General features: G+C 44.2%; 1 long non-coding RNA gene across 12 annotated transcripts in view; it reads left to right on the top strand.

The window, feature by feature from the left end:
• The window catches only part of LOC142009119 (uncharacterized), a 267,936-nt gene that overhangs the window by 129,624 nt on the left and 117,303 nt on the right, over nucleotides 1-21,009 (top strand). For all 12 annotated transcript variants that reach the window (XR_012644350.1, XR_012644339.1, XR_012644342.1 and 9 more), the window contains one exon: nucleotides 868-974. This is a non-coding gene — a long non-coding RNA (uncharacterized LOC142009119). The remainder of the gene's footprint in view (nucleotides 1-867; nucleotides 975-21,009) is intronic.

Here is a 21,009-nt window from a genome sequence, read left to right as displayed (position 1 = left end):
TTCTTCCGACCTTTACCTTCGTTAAGTCCCACTCCCTTGCATTGTGTTCAAGCATCTCATTCTGATTGTTCATACATACAGAATGGGAAGCGATGGTCTAGGAAGGAGTACTGCAGAGAGGGATTTAGGGGTCTTAGTGGACCACAAGCTAAATATGAGTCTACAGTGTGATGCTGTTGCAAAAAAAGCAAATGTGATTCTGGAATGCATTAACAGAAGCGTAGTGAGCAAGGTATGAGAGGCCATTCTTCTGCTCTGCTCTGTGCTGATTAGGCCTCAACTGGAGTATTGTGTCCAGTTCTGGGCATGATATTTCAAGAAAGATGTGGAGAAGTTGGAGAAGGTCCGGAGAAGAGCACCAGGAATGGTTAAAAATCTAGAGAACATGAGCTATGAGGAAAGACTGAAAGAACTGGGCTTGTTTAGTTTAGAAAAGAGAAGAGTTAGAGGAGACATGATAGTGGTTTTCAAGTACCTTAAAGATGGTTACAAGGAGGAGGGAGAAAAATTGTTCTCGTTGGCCTCTGAGGCTAGGACAAGGAACAATGGGCTTAAACTTCAGCAAGGAAGATGTAGGTTGAACATCAGAAAAAAATTCCCAGCTGTCAGGGTGCTTAAAAACTGGAATAAATTACCTAGAGAGGTTGTGGTATCTCCATCTCTGGAGATTTTTAAGAGCAAGTTAGATAGATAGCCATTGGGAATGGTCTAGACAGTGCTTGGTCCTGCTAAGAGGACAGGGGACTGGACTCGATGACCTCGCGAGGTCCCTTCCAGTTCTGTGATTCTGTCATCTTCAACACCAAGGCTCTGCATAACTCACAGCTGCCTTCTCATTGTCTCTCTCTCTCTCTCTTCCATGGCTAGAGCTCCCTTTACATTTTCACCAGATTTCCAACAGAATGACCATGTAGAAGTAAGTGAGGCTCTGCGCTCATCTGTTGCTGCATCCCCAACCATTGACTTCCACATGGGTTAGTGGCTTAATATCTGTGTCTCACTCTTACCTTGTTCTGCTGCCTGTGCTTTGGTTTTGTTTTACTTAGGTGTATATACTTTGTTCATTGCTGGAGTGTCTGCCCCTTTAATGAGTGCCAAGCATCCTGCCTTTTCGTAATTCACTTCCCTCTTCAAACAAACTTCTTGGACAAAATCTGTCGAAAAGGCACTGCAGGTGGGGATAAGGCCGTGGATCTCTGCAATACCATAACCTCGCATGACAGCTGTTACAGTTACGGAGTGAATTACTTTTCAGCTTGTCTTGAAGGTGAATTTGCATGTGTGGTTTGATTGCACCCAAGTTCTAGGCTAGTGCTATTTGCTACTTGACTATCATTGCCTATGTGTTGAAGAGACTGAGCGTTGCAGAAGTGTCCATGGGGCCCTGTAAGTCGCATTTTTTCATTTATGTGACTTGACCTGGCTATGCCAGACACAAAGGCTTCATCTACGCTAGCAAGTTTTTTGAAAGAAAGGGGCTCTTTTAAAAAAAAAATCCAGCAGTGTGTCTACGCGCAAAAAGCGCTCTTTGGAAATTAAATCAAAAGAGTGCAGTGCCCATTTCGAAAGCGCTCTTCCACTCCTTGTCCAGGAAGAATGCCTTCTTTCAAAAGCTTCTTTAGAAAGAAAGTGTACATAGATGCTCTGTAGGCCCTTTCTTTTTTTTTAAAAACGAAAGAGGAGTCCTCATGGTGCCTGATTTTTTGGTCCCCGGTCTGTTCCTGTGAAAGTGCGGTCGCTGTGTGGATGCTCTCTTTTGAAAGAGCAGATCATTCTTGAGATCTGCTTTTTTGTGTGTGGATGCATTCTTTCGAAAGATCTCTGTAGATGTAGCCAATGTCTTTTTTTTTTTTTTTTAATTGTCTTGGTTTAAAACACCTTGGCTAAGCATGACCTGTTTGCCAAGTCTGCTTGTGCTTAGGGCTACGATTCCAGCAAAATCTTGAGATGGAGATATGGCCTAATGGATAAGGCAGAGAAATGGACGTTAAAGATATAGGAAGCAAATTCTCAGCTTTTATGAATTGTGTAACTTCTAGTGAGGTCAGTGGAGTTAGGATAGCTTACACCATCTGAGGAGCCAAGTATAGGGCTTTTCCATGTGCTTTCTGAGAACTGGAAGGCTCTACCTCTCTAGAACTCCCATTCCTTATTTATAAAGTTGAAATCCTGACACTTTCCTCTCTCCTGGGAAACATACAAGGCAAAGTTATCAACTGTAAGTGCTGTGAGGTCTGTTGATAGAAGATGCGGTAGAAGCACAAAGTTGTATTATTATTAACATTACCACAGTATTACATAACTGTATCCGGTAATTCCAAAGATGAGTCTTTAGCCAGTTGGAAGGTCTGAGTGTTTATATGCCCCTGGCCCCCACCTCCCCCATTCCTGGAGTATCTGGGCTCCTCATGATTGTTAAGGTAAAAAATAAGCAGTCCTGTAGCATTTTAAAGACTAACAAATTTATTTATTAGGTAATGAGCTTTTGTGGGTAAGACCCACTTCTTCAGATTTGGAGCAGATAATGAGAACCCAGGGTTTGTACACCTTGGGGGAGAAGGGTAAAAGGAGGGTTATCCTTCCAACACTCATGTGAAGTAGGGCAGTGCTGTTATCTCCATTTTAGAGTTGGAAAATGAGGCATGGAGAGTGACTTGCCTGGGGTCTTTGGAGGAGCAGAGGCTCGAAACTGTGGGCACTCAAGTTCTAGGCTAATGCTCTTTATGGCTTAACTATCATTGTCTATGTATAGAAGAGACTGAGCCGTTCAAAGTTGTCCATGGAGCCCTGTAAGTTGTAGACCATGTTCACCATTGAGCACTCCTGTATCCTTTGTTGTGAGTTCAGCATAGGGCTGCCATGACTGTGTGGTAGAGCCACCCGAAAGCAAATTTTTAATATATTTGTTTTTGTGAGTCAAGCTTTGAAATGTTTTTTAATTTCCCAAATAGTTCTACTGTGTTCACTTCCCCTAATCTAGCCGGGAGGTACAGGCGCAGGGCAGTCGCCTCCTGCATGGGAGAGTGGGGGAAAGACACCCGGAGTCTAAAAGCTCAGCGTCAGAAACTAGGCACAAGTATCCCTGAAGACTCTTGGAGATCAGGGGAGATACTGGGTGACTGGAAGAAGGCAAACGTAGTGCCCATCTTTAAAAAAGGAAAGAAGGACAATCCAGGGAACTATAGACCTGTCAGCCTTACCTCAGTCCCTGGGAAAATAATGGAGGGAATCCTCAAGGAATCCGTTTTGGAGCACTTGGAAGAGGGGAAAGTGATCAAAACTAGCCAACATGGATTCACCAGGGGCAAGTCCTGCCTTACCAATCTGATTAGCTTCTATGACGAGGTAACAAGCTCTGTGGACATGGGGAAGTCAGTGGATGTGATATACCTTGACTTCAGCAAGGCTTTTGATGCTGTCCCCCACAACATTCTTGTCCATAAGTTCAGGAAATATGGATTGGATCCTTGGACTATAAGATGGATAGAAGGCTGGCTTGATGGTCGGGCCCAATGGGTAGTGATCAATGGCTCAATATCTGGATGGTGGTCTGTTTCAAGCAGAGTGCCGCAAGGTTCGGTTTTGGGGCTGGTGTTATTCAAAATCTTTATTAATGACCTGGATGAGGGACTGGGTTGCACCTTCAGCATGTTTGTGGATAACACAAAACTAGGGGGAGTGGTAGATTCATTGGAGGGTAGAGAAAGAATCCAGAGGGACCTGGATAAATTGGAGGACTGGACCAAAAGAAATCTGATGCGGTTCAATAAGGAGAAGTGTAGAGTCCCGCACCTGGTGCAGAAGAATCCCACGCATTGTTACAGGCTGGGGACCGACTGGCTCAGCAGCAGTACGATGTAAAGGGACCTAGGGGTTATGGTGGATGAAAGGCTGGATATGAGTAAACCGTGTGCCCTTGTAGCCTAACGGCATACTAGGGTGCATTAGGAGGAGCATATCGAGCAGATCTAGAGAAGTAGTTATTCCTCTTTATTTGGCACTGGTGAGGCCACGTCTGGAATATTGTGTCCAGTTTTGGGCCCCCCAGTATAAAAAGGATATGGATTTGCTGGAGCAGGTTCAGCGAAGGGCAACAAAACGATTAAGGGGCTGGAGCACAAGACCTATGAGGACAGGCTGAGGGATTTGGGCTTCTTTAGTTTACAAAAGAGAAGACTTAGAGGTGATTTAATAGCAGCCTTCACCTTCCTGACGGGGAGCTCTTAAAAGGAGGGTTAGAAACTGTTCTCAGTGGTGTCAGATGGCAGAACAAGGAGTAATAGTCTGAAGTTGAAGAGAGAGGTTAGATATTAGGAAAAACTACTTCACCAGGCGGGTGGTGAAGCATTGGAATGCGTTGCCTAGAGAGGTGGTGAATTCTCCATCCCTTGAGGTTTTTAAGTCCTGGCTGGGATGACTTAGTGGGTGTTGATCCTGCTTGAAGCAGGGGGCTGAACTAGATGACCTCCTGTGGTCATAAGAACATAAGAACGGCCATACTGGGTCAGACCAAAGGTCCATCCAGCCCAGCATCCCATCTGCCGACGGTGGCCAGTGCCAGGTGCCCCAGAGAAGGAGAACAGAAGACAATGATCAAGTGATTTATCTCCTGCCATCCATCTCCTGCCCTTGTTCTGAAGGCTAGGGGCACCATACTTTATCCCTGGCTAATAGCCATTTATGGACCTAACCTGCAAAAATTTATCAAGCTCTTTTTTAAACCCTAATAGAGTCCTGGCCTTCACAGCCTCCTCGGGCAAGGAGTTCCACAGGTTGACTGTGCGCTGTGTGAAGAAAAATTTCCTTTTATTAGCTTTGAACCTACTACCCATCAATTTCATTTGGTGTCCCCTAGTTCTTGTATTATGGGAAAAGGTAAATAATTTTTCTATATTCACTTTCTCCACACCATTCATGATTTTATATACCTCTATCATATCGCCCCTCAATCGCCTGTTTTCCAAACTGAAAAGTCCCAGTCTCTCTAGCCTCTCCCCATATGGGACCCGTTCCAAGCCCCTAATCATCTTAGTCGCCCTTTTCTGAACCTTTTCTAATGCCAATATATCTTTTTTGAGGTGAGGAGACCACATCTGCACGCAGTACTCAAGATGTGGGCGTACCATAGTTTTATATAGGGGAAGTATGATATCTTTTGTCTTATTATCGATCCCTTTTTTAATAATTCCTAACATCCTATTTGCCTTACTAACTGCCGCTGCACACTGCGTGGATGTCTTCAGAGAACTATCCACTATAACTCCAAGATCCCTTTCCTGATCTGTCGTAGCTAAATTTGACCCCATCATGTAGTACGTGTAATTTGGGTTATTTTTTCCAACATGCGTTACCTTACACTTACCCACATTAAATTTCATTTGCCATAGGGTCCCTTCCAGTTCTGTGATTCTGTGTATCAGAGAGGTAGCCGAGTTAGTTTGTATCTTCGAGAACAACAAGAAGTCCTGTGGCACATTATATACTAACAGATATTTTGGAGCATAAGCTTTCATGGGCAAAGACCCATGCACAGTTATTTCTTTGGTGACTGGGGCTAAATGGAGGAAATATGCGGTGGGAAGACAAGATACCAGAAAAGTACTTTGACTCCGGCGGCGTGTGTATGTGTTAGCTTGCCCTTGTTTAATAATATTAGCATCCAAATAGTCTGAGACAGCCTTTGAAGTCAGCATCTTTTGAACTTTGAAGAGCAAATGGGAGGTGGAGTTAGCATTTTTGCTGCTGAATGCATTTTTCTGCGGGGCTGGGCTGGCAGTGGGGCAGTGTATTGGTTATGTTTGGTCATTCTTTGGAACCAAAGGCATCAGATCTATGTGCAAATGGGAATTATGCAGAAAACAGCAGAAAGCTGCAGAATTGTAACCCCTTTGCACCTGTCATTTCCCACTCGTCTGGACTGGAAGCTCACTGTAACAGCAATTGTATTTCTCATTCCTCATATGAAAGCAGATTCAAGTAGAACGCAGGAATTATTGTGGTGGTTTAGTGTTTTCTCTTCCCTTTCTGTCTCCAATTTTGTGTTTATTCCATTGTGCAATGATAACTAACCTGTTTGTTATATGCAAATGACACAAGCTTAAAAAACAGGAGAGGGATGGTGAGATTTTATTGTGGTGTTTCCAGCTAAGTTCAGAGTGTTGGTTTGTGTAGCCCAGCGGTTCCCAATCTTTTCCACGTGGGGACCCATTTTGACAATTCAGGAAGACTTGGTGATCCAAGACAATTCAAAAATGGGAGTGGGAGGGTGTAACCAGCTAATTTTGCACCTGAGATAAGAATATAAAACTGTGTCCCTCAATTTTATGTATTCATAATGTTATTTCATAGAACAGGGGAAATATATTAATAAAATAATAACACTACATTTATTATAGCTAGTCAGAGTTGTGGTGGTGGAAAGACACTCATCCCCAAGCTGCTCCCCCACCTTAAACCCCACAATCGGGGCTCAGGCAGTCACACTTGAGGGGTAGAGGGGGCTAGGGGAGTCAGATTGAGGGGCTAGGTGTCACTCGGGCTGGAAGGGGCTTGAGAAGTCACACTTAAGGGCTAGGCGTCACTTGGGCTAAGAGAATCACATTCAGAGGAAAGGAGAGTCACGCTTAGACTGGAGGGGGCTAGGGGAGTCCTGCAGAAACCATGCTGTGGGTACCCTACCTCCTGCAGAGGCTGGCAGCCAGGGGGCAGATCAGCTCTGCTCTCTCTCCCTCCCAACCTCAGACCCAGGCCCTGCTCCTCAGGTATGTAATTTTCTGCCCTGCTGCTGAAATGGTTCTCAATTTAATTGATTGGCTTAACTGCTTGACAGCTGTTAATCCAATTAAGAAGTTGAGAACCACTTCAGAAGAGTGAATGGATTCTGAAGAGCCACCTGTGGAGCCACCCAGCCCAGACAAGGACCCTTTTCAAATGTAATCACAACCCATAAATTGGGAAACCCTGGTGTAGCCCAACCTGCCCCAGCCTGCTCCTTCTGCTCCATTGCTACTTACTTGCCACACTGATGTGCTAGCAAAACAGATAAACCCACACCCCTTGAGGACCAGGTATATTTAAACCAACCTGAGTCTCTGAGTAGACAGCACTAGGTTGATGGAAGAATTCTTCTGTTCAGCCCAGGTGCTGCCCCTCAGGGAAGTGCATTTACCCCTCCTGTCGCTGCAGAGAGGCAGTGGCTACACTGCAGAGTTTTTCAGTAATCACTTATTTTGACATTCTCGCGTTGAAGAAGTTGTTTCTGAAAAGAACGTTCACACTACAAGAGCATTTCGAAATGGAGCATTCACACTAGAGAGCCCAGTTTTACAAGAAGAGCAATGGCAGGATACCTGCCTGGAGTCCAGTGAAGTTGTAATTACCTCTGCTTAGTACACCCTTAGTCACTTTTGAAATTGAAAGGGGGTGGGTGGGTCGGTGAAAGTCATTGGTTTTGGTGGAGTTACTATTTTGAGTTAAATGCCCTGTTATTCTGGAATCACAAGCTTTGTTTTGCAGTGTGGATGCAAAAGAGTTTTTCTGGGAAAAAAGGGGTTTTTCCCTTTAAAAAAAAAGTGTAGACAACCCCCAGTTGTCCACCTGGAGCACTGTGCTTCTCTAGTATTTAAAGTGTAGACAGACTCTCAACTCAATCTTTTAGCACCGTTTCTTAAACTTTTTGAGACCATACGGGACATCTATGAAAATCTTCCTAAAAAAAAACAAACAGCAAAAAGCCTGTCAGACCAAGAAATACCAAAGAGCAATGTAAACAGCAAAACCAAAATGAAGTAATTTAATCAGGTATCCTAGCAGTGAAGAGGTAACATTGTGTCTGGTTTTAATAACAGAAAATATATATATGCACCTCACATTTTTACTAGTTGGTACGCCACCACAGTACACCTGTGAGTTGTTCATGGAACACCTCTGTTCTGCAGAAAATAGTTTAAGAAACACTGCTGTAGTTTAATTCTTGTCCATCTGCTGTATCTCCACCTTCCAGAAGTCCTACAAACCTTTCTGCTCTTCCCATGTGGGTTCTCCATGCCCTCTTTCCCACACTTTCTTTATCCTTTGTGAGCCAAGTAACCTAACACTTCTCCAAATCTTCAGAATTCCTGCATGTGGGCCATCCTTCCACTGGTATCCTCAGCTCTCCCCTGGTGTTAATATAACATGAACATAAATTAACATCTTAATTTAAGACGAGGTAATAAGATGATCTGCCTGGAACAAGAAACCAGTTGCCTGATCCTCTGCTATCCCGTCTTTTGAATCCTTTATCTTCCCATGGTCAGTATAAGCCAAACCAGAATGTCCTGTGGCCATAGACCTTTACTTCTTTCTTGCCTCCCAGTCCAGCATCAGCAGTAGGGACTGTGGCTCTCTTTGTGTTGGAGAAGCACCGAGATCTTTTTGGGGCCTACTTCTGTACCTGTCGGTCTCATAGAACTGGAAGGGACTGTCAGAGGTCATTGAGTACAGTCCCCTGCACTTACAGCAGGGCCTATTGCCATTCCTGACATTTTTTTTTAAATCTATTTGCCCTAGATCCCTGTTGGCCCCCTCGAGGGTTGAGCTCACAACCCTGGGTTCAGCAGGCCAATGCTCAAACTACTGAGCTACCCCTCCCCCCAAATCCAAATAATGACCTCTCTCTTTTTCTGTAGCACCAAGCATACCTCTGTGGTGCTGTATAAAATTAAGACCTATAGTGTGAACTTCCATGTTCATGCTTGTGATATTCAACTGTGTGCATCTTTCAGCATTTCCAATGAGTCACTCTCATGCTCACTTTCTCTGGCCAGCCTTGCAAGTAAACTTGTCCCACCTGTACTTCTGCTGAATATGGCACAGACAGAAGTGTTTCTTTTTTGGTCCAGAGGAACTTTCTGAAATGCTGCCTTGTCTGCTGTGTTTCATTTCTTGACTTAGAAGTCTCCATTTTCCTCCATTGTTTGTCTGAAAAACCCTTGCCTTGAATAAAGCTTCTGTATCATAGCTGGGCTGTGTCTCTGCCTTGATTTGACTCCACTCAAAGAGTTCTCCCTTGCTGTGGTTGTTAATTTCTCTGCACTGATGATTTTCGGCATGATTCAGTACTTGCTGAAATCACTCAGTCTATTGACCCTAGTGGGCTTTGGCTCAACCCTTCAGGTCTCCTTTGTTTCATGTAATACAGTGCATAGGGAGCTCTGTTTGTGTTGTTTCAACATCTTTAACAGTATCAGCGGGATAGCTTTGTTAATCTATGGCTTCACCAATAACAAACAGTCCTGTAGCACCTTGAAGACTAAGACTTTTATTTAAGGTAAGACCCGTGAATCTGAAAACTCACTCTGAAGAAGTGGGCATTAGTCACAAAAGCTTATGACTTAAAACATTTGTTAGTATTTCAGGTGCTACAGGACTGGTTGTTATCTTTAAGATATTCTTCAGCGCATCTTTCATGTCCATTATAATCCTGCAGGTCTACCCCTTACTCATGTGAGTACCCCCTTTATCTTCAGTGGAAGCTGATGGCAGTAATGCTTGCCCGACTCAGAAGCAGAAGTTACTTGCACTGTACGTGTCTGGAAAAGGTGGACGGTACTTGATGTTTCAGTGGAAGGCACTCTTGTAGTGTACCTAGCTAATTATGCAATTGCTATAATTTAATACCTAGCTCTTTCATAGTAAGTTGCATCAGTAGAGCTAAAAGTGCTTTGCAATGGAGGGCAGTATCATTACCCCATTTTACAGATGGGCAAACTGAGGCACGGCAGTGGAAGTAACTTGCCCAAGGGCATACAGAAGGTCGGTGTCAGTACTGGGAATGAAAGTGACTAGTAAGGAAAAGTGATTTTTTTTCTGCTCCCTCTTTCCAATTTGGTGCATATTTTGCAATGTCTTCTGTATACCAAGTTTTATATGTTCCTAGAATATTTAGTCAGTGAGCTTCCCATGGTCTTCTGTGGGTCTTTCTCTTAAAAATAGAGGAATAAAAATTGTTTAAAATAAATTAGAAAATGTGTTTGCAAAATGAAAAAAAGTAGAGGAATTAGAGGGCACGTTTAGTACATGAAATTAGTTTTAACTGTCATTTGAAGTCGAATCCTTGAGGCAATTAAAAGTGAATATTTTCATTAAGATTGGATACTCATTAGCAGCCAAACAAAATCAGAATAATCCTTTTCAGTTGTGAAGATTTGCATCTGATTTGGGGTTAAAATTATAAACCATTTTCTGAAAACAAAATAAGTTTGTTATGCAAACACAGTTCACTTTCCTATCTGGCAGCCCCGGGACCTGGGGCTGCCAGATATTCAAATATTCTGGGTAAGAGAGGGCTATATGCAGCAATATGTAACACTAAAGAAAAACAAGGTTAGGTGTTAAGAAACAAACAAAAATGTATGCAGAGTGCTTTATTTACCAACAATGATAGTATTATACACTGTAAACTTATACTGTATTTATTTGTGTTTACTTTCACTATGCTGTACTTATGGAAAATGTAACTGAAATTTACTGATGGTTAAAATGCCAGTTATTTGAGAGTTCCAGATGATAGAATGCTGATTAAGACAAAGTTTATTGTATTCCCGCCCCCATTGCTTACCAGTTGATGCCTATTAAAATGATGACAAGTTGTTTGGATTTAATCTGTCTTGTCTTGATTTTTTTTTTTACCACAAATTTATAAACCAAACATGATGAGAAAACAGTTTTGATTTTGTGAGGCGCCCTTAAAAATTTCTGCTCCCCAAAACTTTATTTTTTTTAAATCCAGGAAGCTGGAGTTCTGAAAAGGGAGTGGTTTTCCTCAGTTTCTTGCTGGAAGGCCTTTTTAAACTAACAGCAGATAGCCAGCTTTAGACTCTTCTTCATGGATAGGTAACCTGGGGTATATTTGTATGGGGGTGGTAAGTGGGACCGTTGTCCATCCCTGACTATTTTACTAAGCTGTTCAGGCTGCGTTCTCCTCAGAACAGTGGGTCCCAACCTTTTCACTAGTGCTGACCCCCAATCCTCTGCAAACCATTCTCAGACCCCCATCAAAACCAGTTCTAACCACTGTGTGCACTTAGTTATTTACATTTCCTTTTCCATTTAATGAACATTTAGGTGTTCCACTTGTGGATGCTTCTCTCTGCTCATCCGCCTCCTTTCTCTTCAACGAGCCTGATTTCAGCCACAGATCCATGTAGCAAGTATGGCGGATGTGTGTTTGCTTCTAACCACCGCAGTCACTTCCTCGCACAAAGGCACCACAACATAGATTTTCAGGCAGCAGTTAACAATATTATTGGAAGATATTTAATTTTAAAATAATAATTGATCGTAGCTTTGCAATTTATTTGAAACTTGTTTTCCTCTGATCATTTTTATTTATCTTTTATTTTTTTTCATGGACTCCTGTTGGGAACCACTGGGATAGAGCACAATTGCTTCTTGGATGGGAGGCACCTCAGGCGGTATCATGTGCTGACTGCATGAATGGGCATTAGTAGTGTCAGGGGTCTGTTTCAGCTAGTGTGAGTAGATTGTGCCACCCAAGCTGTCTTCTGAGGTCCTGGTCATATAAGGATCTTATGCCAGCTCTCACACAATGTTCTAGCCAAGTTTCAGTTCAGTTACTTTCTTCCTGCTGAACAATTTCCTTTCAGAGTCTGTATTGGAAATGAGATTGATCTGATGAAGTAGGCCTGTCCCATGAAAGCCCATCACCGAATTAATCATTTTGTTAGTCTTTAAAGTGCTACATTTCTCCTGTTGTGTTTTGTTGGAATGCAGACTAACGCGGCCACCTCTCTGTTAATTTCCTTTTGCGTTCAGGTAGGTAAGTTATTCCTCTCAAACTGTTACAGGAAGCCTTTTTAAACAGCTGTCCTCCTGTTCCTCCCTAGAGATGACTGCATTTCGTTGGTGATCATCTGTAACGCACCTTGCAGTGGGCCTTCTCTGGCAGAAAGGCACCATGTAAATGTAAGACCCTGTCATTTGTTCATTTTTATGAGTTCGTACTTTGTAAAAGTTATAATGATCAGAACATCCTTTGCATTTTTATCTGTTTCCATGTTTAGACAACCCTTGTGCATAGATGCTGGGAGAGCTAGTCAGTAATATCTTTTGGATTCTGGTTTCAGTTAGCAGTGTATGCCCAAGTCTCCGAAATATCCAGAACACCTAAGTTCCCCCCAAACTATACAGCCACACAGCTTCCCATTAACTTCCGCCAAAACTCCTCTTCCCAAAGCCTGAAGCTGTAGGAAGGAGCCCACCCACACCCCCAGTGGGGAGCCGCCCAGCCAAGTCTGGGCCCCAATCTCCTATCCTACCCCAGAGCCTGTTCTCTTAGCCAGAGCCCTCACACTGCGACATCCCAGCCCTTGGCTCCACCCACCACCACATGCGTTCTGTTATGTGCACCGATGTGAAGGTGATGTGTCGCACGTCACCTCCGTGCTGCTGCACTTAAAATTCGTTCCGCTCACAGCCGGGGAAAATTAATGAGAACGCTGCAGGGGTCTCATTTTTAATGTCCTGAAGCTTCTGACGGGAGCCTCAAAGGTGTCGTTGTAATACTGGTTTATCTGCAGGTGGTGTGGATGGTATTGCGAATCAACATGGTTTTGAACTTGTCTCTGGAGGGTGGTATTGTTACTTTAAAAGATAAGGGGTTGTTTGTGTTAAACCAAGCAGAAGCAGGCCGTCTCTCACAGGACGGGGCTTGCTTCCTTGTGCTCTTCAGAGAAGCCTCAATCAAAGGGACCAGTGGAAGTTTACCTTAAGTTCAGATGATTTGCCTGGGATAGTCCCTGGCTTGTGCCCAAGAGGTGGTTTGGGTACATGTGAGGGACCTTTGAAGGATGTTTACAACTGCTTTCGCTCAGCGCTATTATCAGGTTTCATACCCACTCCTGACTAGAGCTCTCATTCACTTTCTGCAGCAAAACTGCAGGATGTTGGGGCTCAGCCCAGGACAGATGAATACTTAATTGGCCTAGCTCCTGTATTTGCTTAGGCAAGAGGCTCTAAAAAGATTTACACTTACATCAGAGGTTTAATAAGAAAGCTATAGGTTACGCCTGTTTTCTCTCCAATGCTCCATTAGTTCAGACCAAGTTCAAATGGAGGAGAGGGGGCCAAAGGAAGAACGGCTGTTTCAGCTTCCTCCATTTGTGCTGAAACATGCTGGTCTTGTGCAGCTCTTGGATTTCCATCATTCAGGGAGATGGCCAAAACATGCGGAACCGATACAGATGGAACATGGGGAGCAGTTTGTATGGGAAGAGATAAGCAGGGTGCAGCATGGCCGCCCCAGCCTGGGAGAAGAACTCGGGGGTTGGCTCATAGCTTCAGGAGGACAACTGCGAATGAAGGGAGGTTGTCGCCCTGTCCTTCCTTTGAGGCTTCAGCAAAGTTGCGTTTGCGTGGTGCTAAGGCGATGTTCACATGCGTCACAGTGTTGTTACTGTCAGTGGGCGCAGTGGTGCAGACTAGTATAGGTGGCTGCCCGTTTGCATTTTAATTACTGAACTCTGAGAAGCACAAGATGACACTGTGCTTAAAACAGCAGTGGCCACCTGAAGCCCCAACTACATCTAAGCTCCCGTGGGAGCAATGCAACAGTGGGAAATCTTAATAGAAAGGCCTCTCTTAGCTGCATTTTAAATGTAACTGTCCAGCCAGGTGTTCTGAAGGTGGAACCATGGTCGATGTAAACAGCTTCGAACACACACAGTGGAGGTGTTTATAGCTAACACAGCCCATCAAAGTCACTCTCATTCTCTCTCTGCCACTGTTTTCTCTCTTGGCCTGTCCTCCCACACTGTGCGTACAAGGCTGAAATATTGATTCCACTGAAATCAGTGACTGTCAGTGGAGTTTGGTGGAGCCAGGATTTTGCCCCAGATTTTTGTCAGAACATTCTGAGAGCCTGAGCACCTGTTTGTCATGGGCACTAAAAGAGGGTGTGTGTCCTTGTGTCATTGCCCTTTGGGATGGCATCATCCATGGAGCCCCGCTACACAGGTTACAGCCATCGGTCCCATCTATGTAGTAGAATGAACAGTATTAGTACAGCCTACCAACTGTTTGATAGCCCTGCTGGCAAGCAAAGCCAAAACACCATACACCCATGCAGTTGGGAACCTTGTGTTCATGGTGATGGGTGGAGTTGTAACATCAAGCATGGGATGAAACATCTAATGATTTGACCGGGTTGGTGGATATATTTTGTTCATTCATGCCTCAGTTTCCAGGAAGGGTATCAAAAGGTGCCCCATTAAGACTGTGTCAGGTAACATGGTTGTAAATGGTAACACTATGCAGTTACGTATGGTTTAGTCTTGGGCTGCAGTAATTTTCACCCAGTGAAGTAGTGTCATGTCATAACTAGACCTTACAGCATGGTAGCTATTTGCAGTGTAGATTGATTCCTAGGTGCAGCAAGAGCTGTGGTTATGTAACTTGTGATTCAGTGGCAGTAGTTCAGTGTAGCATTATCCCGTACTGACTGACTTGTACTGCCTTGGGGATTCTAACGCAGGGAATCAGATACTGCAATAAGGTTGTCAACATGCAAACCTGGATAAATGTTTATGAATTGAATGACCATACCACCTAGGGGCCACCATCATGTAGCAGAGCTCCAGTATGTTAGGTGCTCTGCAGACACTGCCAACGGATCGTATTTTGGTCAGAGAACTTGAGCTGTGATAAACTTGAGCTGGTAGCTAGACATCCGTGCTGAGGTGCTGGAGAAATTTTGCTCTGGACAAATGGACACAGATCTGCAGTAGCAAGGTGGAGCTGCGGGTCATCAGCCAAGCAAGAGAAGTGGAATTTGTTGGTGGGTGAGAGTCCCCGAAAGATGAGAGAGGGGCTCAGTGAAGCTCCCACAGAAGGAAGGCGATGAGGGCAGTGCTCAGATGAAAACACCAAAGGAGCAATAATAGAGCTAGGAGGAGAATCATGTGAAGACCAAGTCGTGGAAGCCAAAGGGAGAGCAAAATTTCAAGGAGGATGGGGCTGAAGTACTGGTTCCGAGCTATAGGAAGGGAGAGTCTTCAGAGATTTTTTGGCAAGAACTGTTTTCTCAGAGCACGTAGGAGGGGAAACTGGTTGGGAAATGTCTAAGATGGGATTGGAGGAAAGAGAATCCAGATGATTAGAAATGACATGCCAGTGAGTCTAGAAATGAAAGAAGGGAGAGAGGCAGTAGATGGAGAGGCAAGTGAGCATGAGTAAATAGAGCCTGTGTTGTGAGGGCAAGAAGCCAGAGGGCCCCGAGCTCATCCATTTGCAGACGTTCAGCCCACAGTACAAGTTTAACCTCTCTAGTCTGGCACACTGTTATCTGGCAACATCTGTAATCCGGCATGATTTTAGTTAGCTGGATGACTGTTTCTCATGGATGTGGCCAAGTTTCCCGTGGTCCCATCAAATTTGTGTACAGGCACCAGTCCTGGCTCTCCATGTTTTGTGCTATTGTTTAGCTGTAATTTACCCCCTAAATGTCTTCTAAGAGGTTCAGTAAGCAGTGGGAGTGTTAGTAATGTTGCTAGAAAATATTGCCCTTCTGTGATCTGGCAAAGTCTCTCTTTTGGCACCAGTCAGGCCCCGGGGGTTCTGGACTAGAGAGGTTCAACTTGTACAATGCGTGTGGTGGTTGGTTTAAGCACTTGTTTGATTCTTTGTAGGAAGAAGTTTTTCTTAGTGTGTTACAGAAAAAAGGCTGCCACAGAAAGAACAGGTGCATCTAGACATGGATACAAATCCCTTGGGTGTGGTTGCAGCTGGCCATAGTCTGCTGAGTCTGTCTGGAGCCTGACCTCTGGGACCTCCCCCACACTCAAAGTTCCACTTTGGCCTGAGCCCAAACATCTACAAGGTGAAAACAAGAAAGCAGTCCAGTAGCACTTTAAAGACTAACATAATAATTGTTGATCCAGGCTTGCAGGGCTGGGGTTCAGTGGATGAAAAGAATCACCTTGTAGATTAGTAAGAGAGAGAAAGTCGTGCTAGTCTATATACTGTGAAAACAAAAAAGCAGTCCGGTAGCGCTTCAGAGACTAACAAAATAACTTATTAGGTGACAGGCTTTCGTGGGAGAGACCCACTTCTTCAGATCGCAGCCATACCAGAACAGGCTCAAGATTTAAGGCACAGAGAACCAAGAATTGATTACTATTGATTACTGTTTTTGGTTCTCTGTGTCTTAAATATTGAGTCTGTTCTGGTATGGCTGTGGTCTGAAGAAGTGGGTCTGTCCCACAAAAGCCCGTCACCTAATAACAGCAACGAAGGGTCCTGTGGCACCTTGTAGACGAACAGAAAAGTTTTGAGCGTGAGCTTTCGTGAGCACAGACGTGAGCATCTGATGAAGTGAGTCTGTGCTCATGAAAGCTCATGCTCAAAACTTTTCTGTTAGTCTGTAAGGTGCCACAGGACCCTTTGTTGCTGTTGCAGATCCAGACTAACACGGCTACCCCTCCGATACTCGTCACCTAATAAGTTATTTTGTTAGTCTTAGACTTGCTACTGGACTGCTTTTTTGTTTTCGTAGTATATAGACTAGCACAACTTTCTCTGTTACTAAGCTACAAAGTGATTTTTTTCATCCACTGAACCCCAGCCCTGCAAGCCTGGATCAACTGAGCCAGACCAGCCATGGGTTTTATCCCTGTGGAGACATACCTTGTATGGACAGAAACATCCTGTGTATGTGTGTAAATATATGTCTGTGTACACACAGCCATCTGTATAGTTATAAGGAAGTGTGTGTTTTTTTTTTATTTAGTCACTGATGTGTATATTTAAGTGTGCCTAAGTTACACACACAAATCCTATGTGTATGCATGAAAGAGAGCACGTGCATGCTCGGGTCAGGTACTTGATCATGTACTCATGTGCCACCCCCCCCCCCCCACATCTTTGCAGAAACATGTTGGGGAAATGTGTGCCCAAAGTGGGAAGGCATGAACAGGCTTGCATAGTCCCACATACACACCTAACTTTGGAAAATGTCAGCTGCTAGATGACAGCTGTTCTGGAGTTCTCTCTGCAAAGATGTATGGTTACAAAATGTCCACTCAGTTGAACCAAGCCTGTCTCACAGAATGCAGGAATGTGAGCGACATCCAGCATACTCATCTCATCAGGAGGCATCTCTTTTTCTGCAGCCTGCTTATCTCGAATGCTCATTAGGCCTCTAGACTTGCTGGCTGGGAGTGCAGCCTGCCCTTGCTGTGCAGCTGTATGTGGCAGAAGCTGCAAACGGCAAGTCAGTGGGAAAGCTGAGGCTGTTGAGGTAGAGCACCTCTTTCTCCTCTCCTTGGAAAGTGAGCAAGCAAAACCCCACCTGCTGGCACACTGCTGGTTCCCAGACTTCATCTCCCCTGAATGTGCAGCTCTCGCCGAAAACCCTTTTGCGGCTATGTCTGGAACAACCCTGCCAGGGAGGGAGGGAGAGTCAATATTGTGCCACCACGCACTCAGACGAGCTCTCCACTTGCAACTCAGTGTCTTCTCCGAGTTGCATGTTTGTAGGTGTTGCACATTCTTGGTAGAGGCAAAATTTAGAGCTCCTGAATTCTCACCTCTTGCCATAACCCCCCCACTGTCACTAAGATCCTGACCAGTGATATCTGGTGCTGCGTCTGATGGGGCCTGTGAGTCACAAATGTTTATTTGTCCTGCTATTGGTGTGCTCCTCTTTTGGCTTTGTGTAACCATTGTCAGTGTAACAATATTCCTTGAAAACAGATAGATTTTGAAATAGCCTTGTCCCGTTTGAAACAAACACTTTTTTTTTTGTTGACTTGGTAAGAATGTGAAAAATGCAATAAAATTAGCTTTTGTGTGGCTCCTACTGTAGATTCCCAGGAGAGGAATGTAGTGTTCTATTCCATCGGGCAGCTTGTGTTCCACAGCTTAAGTTTTGCATAAAGTGAAAGGGGAGTAAGGGAAACTGGTATTACAAGGTCTGTGATGTGATAGATGAGGATGTTACGTATTAGCTGTGTGTATACAGAGCTGTGTGCTAGAGATGCTGCCAATATAAATTAGCTACGTCTCGTACTCTCAGCACCGGGAACATTTTAGAAGAAGCTGGCACTGTTGAATGTACTCACCAGACAGCTGTTTATATTGCTTCGTTTAAGTTGGTGTCATGCGTTCCATATAAGGAGTCTGTTTTCCAGGGTTTATGATCCTGATTTAAAAATACGTTTTATTGTTATGGTTTACCATGTTTAGTACAGTGATGGCTAGGGAGTAGGCAAAATGGGTCTCCCTTGTGCTAGGTACTGTACAGACACAGTAGAGCACCCCTGCCCCCAAGAGTTTATATTCTGATAGAGAAGATTGGCACTGGTAGGGGAAAGGGATGTGACACTGAGCTTTCTACTGGAACTGAGCCTGTGATGAACTGATGAAGGGAGAGCGTTTGTGTGGTGTGTTTTAATTAGACACACTGAGAAGAACTCCCAGCTTCATCACTGGCTGTACGTAGACCATGAAATCTAGGTGACCTAACCAGGAGACTCATGAACCTTATCATTCCCTGCATACAAGATGACCTATTAATAAAAGTTGAACAAAGCAGTACTGAAAACCTTGGAGATACTTTTAAGAGTAGCCCCATGAGACAGGGATTTGCATGGTGATCTGGGGCATGGAAGACCAGGGTTACATCCTGGCTTTGATTCAGACTTCCTGTGCAACCTTGTGAAAGGTCACTTAGCCTCTGTCCCCTCATCTGTGAAATGGGGCAGTAGCTCAGCTCTGCCTTTCATGGGTGAAAAATCCTATGAATATTGTGTGGTGTTGCCCTGATATCACAGTGATAGGAGCCATTTAATTACCGTAGACAGCTTCCCCTCTAGTTTTTTCCAACTTGTGGATCGTGAGGCTTTCTATGTTGAAGCTGGGGACAGTGTTTCTTTTGGATACATGGTCATTAGTTGAACAGAACACAATGTTATTCCTCATTTGCTTGCGTGAAGTTCTGTGAAGGTAATTGCAGCATTCCTCCAAAAGGAGTTCTTACTGCAGAGATCCAGCATTCAAAATTATGTGAACGCAATTATGTATTGTGACTCACTAACCAGCTAAATTTCCAACTCTTCTTTTTAACACGCTATGCTGTACGCCTGTGGCAAGGGACAGTATCTGGCTTCACGGACTTGGGACCTTTGAACTGTCCATTTCTGAATAAAATTATTGGCCTGATGACGGCTACATGTATTGCTAATGATTCTACTTGAGTTATGGTCATCGTATGATGGTGTGGCAACTCTTAGATAAAGAAGTTGATGATGCGTGAGAGGAGACAAACCTATTACAAAAATGAAATGTACTTATTTTAGCAGTCATTGTGGTGACCCTTCAGCTGGTTCAGGCTTATTCCTTGTAGCTTATTCTCCAGGGCCTTGTGCTGTTCAGCCTCCATTGTCAGAACTTCTGTTAAACCAGTAGCCTTGGGCAAATAATCTACAAGAAGCTGGCTGATAGCTTGTGGCTGTGCAAACTTAGGCTGTGTCTACACTACAGGGTTGGTTTTGTTTTGTTTTTTGTTTTGTTTTGTTCCTTATTTTGACATTATAATGTCTAAGTAATGTTGGAAAATCGCATTCACACAGAGCCACAGCATTGCAAAAGGGAGCGTTCTCCTTTACAGCTGCAGCTCACAGTCCCAGCATTGCAAAAGGAGCTTTTACATGAGCCTGTAATAGCTGTGTTTTGTTCACATGCATTCCTTTTTGACCTTGAAAGGGCCGGGGGCGAGGGGGGGGGAAGGTTCTGAAAACACTTTGCAGAGCTGGAGTACTTATTTTGAGAGAAAAGCCCACTGATCTCAAATTATCCTGCAGGGCCATGTAAAAGTTTTGGGTTTTTTTCCAGAAAAAAATGTTTATTTCCTGGTGAGAGGGGACGGGACGGGGCGGGGAGAGCGTCTAGACGAGCCCTTAAAGGTGGATACAGTTGCTGCCTTCAAGGAACCAACCTATGGTCAAATTCAGCCAAGACCAGTCAAGTTCAGATGAGCAAGATGCCCTGGCTGAAGGCCCTGTGACTGTGTAGCTCTTTTAACAGTACTCTACATTCTGACAGCGCACACCCTGAGGAGAATTTTCTGATGTTCACTATAAAGGCTCCCTTTCTCATTTCATCCTGTTTTCTAATGTCTAATCCTCTCCTGATTCCTGGTCACTTACTCTATGAATTTAGGCAGCCTTCCCCAGTTTTACCAAAGTGGAGCCCGCCACATTAAAACTGATTGTGCCTCCTTCTGTCCTGCCACATTAGCATGTGGGGAAACTGGCCCCGGCTATTGGTACATCTGCCCCTGCAGAGGCACACAGCAGTCTTCCAGGAGGCACACCCATATTATCTAGAGCTTTGGCTAGTTTTGCAACAGGCTGCATCAAAGTCAGTACAGACTAAAATTTCATTCAGTTATTTGTCCGTGTTGCTCTGTGTACTGTACATGGAAATGTAAGTACAACATTTTTATTCCAGTTGATTTTATGAATCTAATATAAGTACAGTAGCCTGGAAAGACTGAGAGCTGCTGAACTAGAACAGGCACATTTCCGTGCCTCAGCTGGTCCTTCATGTCTGAGAGGAAAACACTCCACCGTTTCGGAAACATTACCCCTTTTATGCATGTCCATAGCTTGTTGCACCATGGAAGACTGTGTCCCTAGGAGCTGAAGTGCAGGACTGTACCCATAAGATTTGGGTTCTGTGCTTGCCTCCGCCTGTCCTTGGGCAAGTCGCATCATCTCCCTGTGATGATGATACTGACCTACTTTGTGAAGTGCTTTGTGATCTGCAATTGAAAACTGGTGTCTAATGGTGAGATGCTGCGAAGGTTTTCTTTGAATCAGAGCGATTTTTTGGTTTCTGTCTCTTCTTTGTTTATTCATCTATTATAATCTCCACGCCCACTTGTCAGGACCCTGATGCTGACTGGGGTCTCTGCATATTAACATAATATAAGAAAAAAGAATAATATAT

The sequence above is a fragment of the Carettochelys insculpta genome, chromosome 2 (assembly GCF_033958435.1).
Source record: "Carettochelys insculpta isolate YL-2023 chromosome 2, ASM3395843v1, whole genome shotgun sequence".
Lineage (NCBI taxonomy): Eukaryota > Metazoa > Chordata > Testudines > Carettochelyidae > Carettochelys > Carettochelys insculpta.
Note: the sequence above shows the minus strand (reverse complement) of the source record. Positions and strands in the feature narration are given on the sequence as shown.